General features: G+C 33.5%; 1 long non-coding RNA gene across 1 annotated transcript in view; it reads right to left on the bottom strand.

The window, feature by feature from the left end:
• Nucleotides 1-549: 549 nt before the first annotated feature.
• Nucleotides 550-6,000, bottom strand: part of LOC131415189 (uncharacterized) — a 28,894-nt gene continuing 23,443 nt past the window's right edge. Inside the window, exons 2-3 of the long non-coding RNA XR_009222349.1 lie at nt 5,394-5,452; nt 550-608 (exon numbers count right to left, since the gene is read on the bottom strand). This is a non-coding gene — a long non-coding RNA (uncharacterized LOC131415189). The remainder of the gene's footprint in view (nt 609-5,393; nt 5,453-6,000) is intronic.

Genomic DNA, 6,000 nt, shown 5'->3' with positions numbered 1-6,000 from the left:
TTTTTAGATTGTATAGAAGGATAAATGCTGAAGTTTTAAGATAAATTAATCTTTATTGTTTATCATTTTATTCTTTATGCCTTTTAAAAAATGTATTTGAATTTCTGTGCTTGAATTTTAGAGTTCAAATTCTTTATATAGGGTTTGCCAGATCACATTTTCTAATGAGAATTTTTACAATACTGTGTTTAATTTTTTTAACCCAGAGGTATAAAAAGCATAGCTTATATTTTCAAAGCCTTTTTCTACTGAGTATAGCTGATTCACTATATTGTTCAACTACTCAAGTACAGGATGGGAATAGCATCTTACAACCCCCTCAAGAAAGACTAATACTGGTGGGTCAGTCGGAATGTCTCACTAATGTCAGCTTCAGGAAGTAGAGGTTTAATTTTCTCATGTAACAAGAAGCATGTGGGTTGGCCAACTACACCATTGGTTCTGTGGCTCCCGGATGTCCATGTCTCATTTCTCTGATTCCTTTGGCTTTTCTTTCATGGTGTGGCCAGCTGCTATCGCTCTGGTCACCATGTTTATGTCTCCATGGTAGTGCCAAGAGTCTCCTGCCTTTATCTCACTTGCAGATCTGTGTCATAAGTAACTGCCATCTGCAAGAGAGGCAGGATAAGGAAATACTTAGCATTTACAACCTCTATAGAAAGAGCAGGCAAGGGAGTAAGTGGTTGGAATTGTGTTTAGGGTGAGCATGCAGTGCCCACAACAGCTGGTGGGTAAAACTGCTCACACTAGAGATTTTCAAAGGGAAAAGATAGTGAAATAATTGCTTTTCTTATTCCCAAATGAGGAGAAGTCATGCATGAATAAAGATCTAGTTTGTGAGAGGGAAGAGATATCAAGACAATGGCAATAGTTCAAGAAAGAATTTGAAAATTAATATCTATAAACACATGCTTTAGTTAGTCATGAAGGGTTCAAAATTTGCCTGTGAGGTGTTTAAGCATCAACACCTTGCTATCATGACTTAGGTAGAAATACAATATTAAATTCCATATTATTATTATTTTTTTTATATACTTATTTGATATATATATTAAGGAAGAGTATAAGTCAAATAGTAGCTTTAGTAGAAATAGATTACCTTTATGATGATGACTAAAAGAAAAGTAGACATCTCAGACAAATGCAAATATTTATAGCAAAATGTGCTGAATTTTAGGGTCAGTGTCTTAAAATTCTTAACACAACAAAGATAGTCATAAATTACAAAGCATAGCTTTATTTTAGTTTATTAAATTTATTTTAATTTTAGACAAAGATTTCTGTGTTTCATACTGACAAAACCACTGGTGAATTGTAGATTATAAACAAAAAGGGAAAAAAATCTTCTCGATTACACCTGAGGAAAAAATACGTAATAAATAAGTTCAAACATTTTAAATATTTTTGAAGAAAGCTTAAAACTTTTCTCAAGAGATATAAATAATATTTTACTCAATGGAGAGATAATTATTAAGGGGAAAATAATTAAAGAAATGCCAGTTCTCTAAGATAGATTAAACATTTAATAATTTTAATCAAAATACACAGTGTTTTTGAATCTTAACTATGGTTCTAGAGTTTTCTGAAAAATAAAATAATGATACTGTCAAAGATATCTTGCAAAGGAAGAACAGTGAAGCCATTTTTCATGAGATATTGTATTTGTAGCTGATGTTTCAAAACGTCAGTAATTTGAACAGCATTACAAATAGACAGATCAATGTGATATAAGAGAAAGTCCTAAAACAGATTCATGTGTACATATTATAATTTCATATATGGTAAATGTGGCATAGAAATTAGTTATAATGGGACTAATTATTTAATAAATAATGTAACCAATGGGAAAATTGGGGGGAAGTAATAAGTAAAATGTCCTTCTCACACCTATTCATATGGGTTAAGAACTAAACATTCAAAATAAAGCAGTAGGTTTCTTGCTCCTGTCAAAATGGAGAAAGCTTGCTGCGGGCTATCTCCTCCATTGAATGATTGCAATGAAAAAGCCTGGACAAAATACAAAAAATAAAAACAGAACAAATTAAAAAATCCCAAAAAGGTAAAGACACAAAAAAATAAATAATAGGCAGACTTCGTGAAGGAAGAGGAGGATCAATCTTTAAGAACAACCAATATGGTGGCAGGAGTGAATGGGTTTTCCTCCTTTATCTCCTGGCTTTGACCCAAGGGCAGGCCAAATTGCAGAACTGCACAGTGAGCACAGTCAGTAAGACTTCTAGGGGAACACTAAATGTCTGTCCAGAGGATGGCGAGCAGGCCCTTCCCCAAGGACAGATTTCTTTGAAGAACTACACTGCAGCAGTACAGCAGTAAAATGGACACATAAAACTGTAGGATAAAAATGAAACAAAGCAAAATTCTACCCCTTAGGATAGAAAAATTGGGAAAAGTCCCTCCTATTGTTTGAAGAACGTGAAGAGAATCTCCAATTTTTTTTTTCTTTCTTTTCTCACTGCTTTGTCCCAAGCTCAGGCCCAATCACACACAACTCTTCAACAGTGTGGGAAGACAACTCAGAGAGAACTCCATATTTATGAACAGGTAAAGATGCTCTGGTGAGTGTCGGAGAAATCCTTGAGAGGAGAGACAGGCAGGAGAATCTAATTCTGATATGAGTTGGCACTGTGTCCCACGTGCACATCCAAACTGCACATGCGTGGAACATATGCAAAGCATGGAATAGGCTTTTAGAAGTCAATTGTGGTGCTTACTCCAGTCCAGCTTGCAGACAAATGACCCAAAGCACAGAGCAAAAGGTTTGAAAATGGAACTAACAATGGAAACACCACTCACAGAAGGCAAATTTTATGAGGACAAATGTACTTAGAATAATTTCACTCAAAATTATCATCAGCCACATAGAGATCAATAGAGTTTAGCAAAAATGTAAGTTACAGGTTTTTATTTTAGAGACAAAATTACCATTTCTAAACGTTTTATACTTTGTAAATGATATTTGCTTTATTTTTATCTTGAAATACATACATGGAAAATAAAATTTGCAATAGTTCTACATTTTAGTTAATATAAAAAGGAAATGATTTTGTCATTCCTAAACTAAAGTTTGAGCCATAAGCTGAAGGAATTCCTTATTGAGCTCTTAATTTGAAAAAGTTACTGATTTTAAGTCAGCCTCCCCTTCCCGAAGGTTCTAAAGATAAAATTGTACAGAGGAAGATACTGCTTTGAACATTTTAATGTATTCAAAATCATAAAAAAAGACCTCATTTCTGGTAATACAGACTAGGTCATTTTGACTAATCATCATTCTGAAAATAGCTAATAGAATTCTTAAAAACATCAAAAATTTGAAAAAAATCATAATAAACTAGGCCAGATTACAAAGGGATAAAAAAGAAAATATATCCTGATGGAGTTAGATTTATACCAGAAATGCAAATGATCAATTAATATATTCTACTACATTAGTAGATTAAATGAAAAATATCTAGTAATTCTCTCAACCAATACAAAAAAAATTAGTGTGGAAAAAGTCAAATTTAAAAGAAAATATTCTATCAAACTAAGAGTAGATGTTCTTAAATAAATGTAAAAAATATATAAGAAAAAACAAGGCTGTCCATGTGATAGACTTCATATCTTTTCTTTTCTACATTGTATCAGAGGTTCTAGCCAGCTCAGTAAGCTGAGAGAGACAGAAAGAGAGAAAGAGAGAATTAGAAAAAGGAAACAAATCTGTTATTACTTGCAGATGATATAATTGCATACAGATTAATTAATGGAATTGGAAGGGTTGCTGTACGCCAAAAAAAAAAAAAAAAAAAAAGGCATTATCAATACATCCCTATATTCCAAAGTTTGGCAAATATTTTCTCTCAATGACCAAACAGTAAATATTTTAGGTTTTGCAATCAATGAGGTGTCTCACAAAACTACTCAACTCAGTCGTTGTAGCACAAGGGTAGTATTGCCAAGAGATAAGCAACTGAGCTTGACTGTGTTCCACTGAAACTTTATTTACAAAAAAAGGCAGAGAGCCAGATTCGGCCATAGGTTATAATCTGCAGACTCTGATATATACTCAGAACAAACTGATAAAATTCAAATTAAGAAAGATGCCAGTTAGATAAGGAGAAGTATTATTACATAGAAATATTTTTGAAAGTTGCAAAGCATTCTATGGGGAAAATATAAAATTCTATTAAAATATAATAGAGAAGGTAAGTAAATGGAGGATCTTATCATGTCGCTGCACAAAAATATAAGATAATATTGTACATTCAACTCGAAATGATTTCTAAATTTGGTAGAAACCAAAGTCCTTTCAGGTTTGCTTAGATGGACTTGGTGGAACTTGACAAACTAATTCTAATATTTGTATGTGATATCAAAAGTTAAGGATAGGTAAGGCTTTTTCGAATAGAGGGAAGTGGTAGAAGGATTTTTCTTTATCAGCAAATAATTATTTTTAAAGACTGATAAATGTGGCTATGGACAAGTAGAAACAAATGGACCAACTGAACAAAAAGAGAAGCCTGGAGATGTATCCACACATGGGCCCTTCGTTATATGACAGAGGTGACACTGGAGAGCAGTGTTGAAAATAATGTGTATCTAAAATCCCCACCAAACGAAAAAATGGGACCCCTATGAGACCCTGTACAAAATACTATCCCAGGTGGGTTAAACAACTAAATGAAAAGTCCCAACTAAATGAAAAGCTTTGAAACAATTATATAGGCAAATATTCTCATGATCTTAGAGTTGGAAAGTAAATGAGTCAGAAAGTAAAGAAAATACTTTGTAAAGAAAACGATTGATAAATTTAACCACATTAAATTGAAGACATGATATATAGAGAAAATAAAAATTATATAGAGAGTGGGAGGAGATATTTGTAACAAACATAATGGACAAAAGAATTGGTATATAAAATATATAAAGAGCTCCTATAAATCAGTAGGAAAAAAAACAACCTTATAAAAATTGGACAATATGATTGAAAGGGCCCTTTACAAAAGTGGAAATCCAAGGAACAAATAAACATGTGTGTTCAACCTCATTATTAATTACATGAAATATTTCAATGTTGTACCATTAGACTATTTCTTGCTGAATTAATGGGTTTTAAATATGTTTGTTGTATGTTATATTTCACAATTAAAGGAGAAAACTATAATAAAGACAAACAAAAATAGCAAAACAGTTCTGTATTTTCCAGCGTTCAAAATTAATAGCGTCCACATTCATGATTTCATATTTTTATTCAAAGTAAATGTACTAAATACAAACTATGTAGCTGGCCTATAAGTTATCTTACTTAATTCCATTGATATACATCATTATTTCCATCTTCAATTTTTAAAGAGAGGAACTGAGAAACAAGGAGATAAGGAAATTTATCAACTCACACAACCGGTCAGTGGCAGCCTCTGATCGCAACCTGTCCAGATTAACAAGTGTGCACCTGCTGGAGAATGGAGATTCAAAGCGTGAGTGCCTGCTGAATGGTGAGCCAGTGGACACTGCCTCAAAATCTATTGACAAGAGTCACAAACATGAGAGGTGTTTGTTTGAATGCTTTGTGTCATGTTGGGTAAGGAGGTGCACCAGCCAGGAGACTCTGAGACAAAGTAAAAACAATAGATGGAAAAGCATGGGATCTGTGCCCTGCCTGACCTCTTAAAACAGAATTTCATTCCCTGTGAAAGGAGGAATTAGAGGTAAAGTGCTCAAGAAGTTGTTTTCTTGAGAGAAACTTTTAGAATGTGTGCCCAGGGTACGTGCTTCAGGTTACCATGATGACAGTGTGAAAAATCATTGGGAAATGAACTCCTTGCTCTTCTTTTTTTTTTTTTTTTTTATAATTTTATTTATTTAATTTTCTCTCCAAAGCCCCAGTAGATAGTTGTATGTCATAGCTGCATATCCTTCTAGTTGCTGTATGTGGGACACAGCCTCAGCATGGCCGGAGAAGCGGTGCGTTGGTGCACGCCAGGGATCCGAATCCGGGCCGCC

This window comes from Diceros bicornis, chromosome 16 (genome assembly GCF_020826845.1).
Source record: "Diceros bicornis minor isolate mBicDic1 chromosome 16, mDicBic1.mat.cur, whole genome shotgun sequence".
Classification (NCBI taxonomy): Eukaryota; Metazoa; Chordata; class Mammalia; order Perissodactyla; family Rhinocerotidae; genus Diceros; species Diceros bicornis.
Note: the sequence above shows the minus strand (reverse complement) of the source record. Positions and strands in the feature narration are given on the sequence as shown.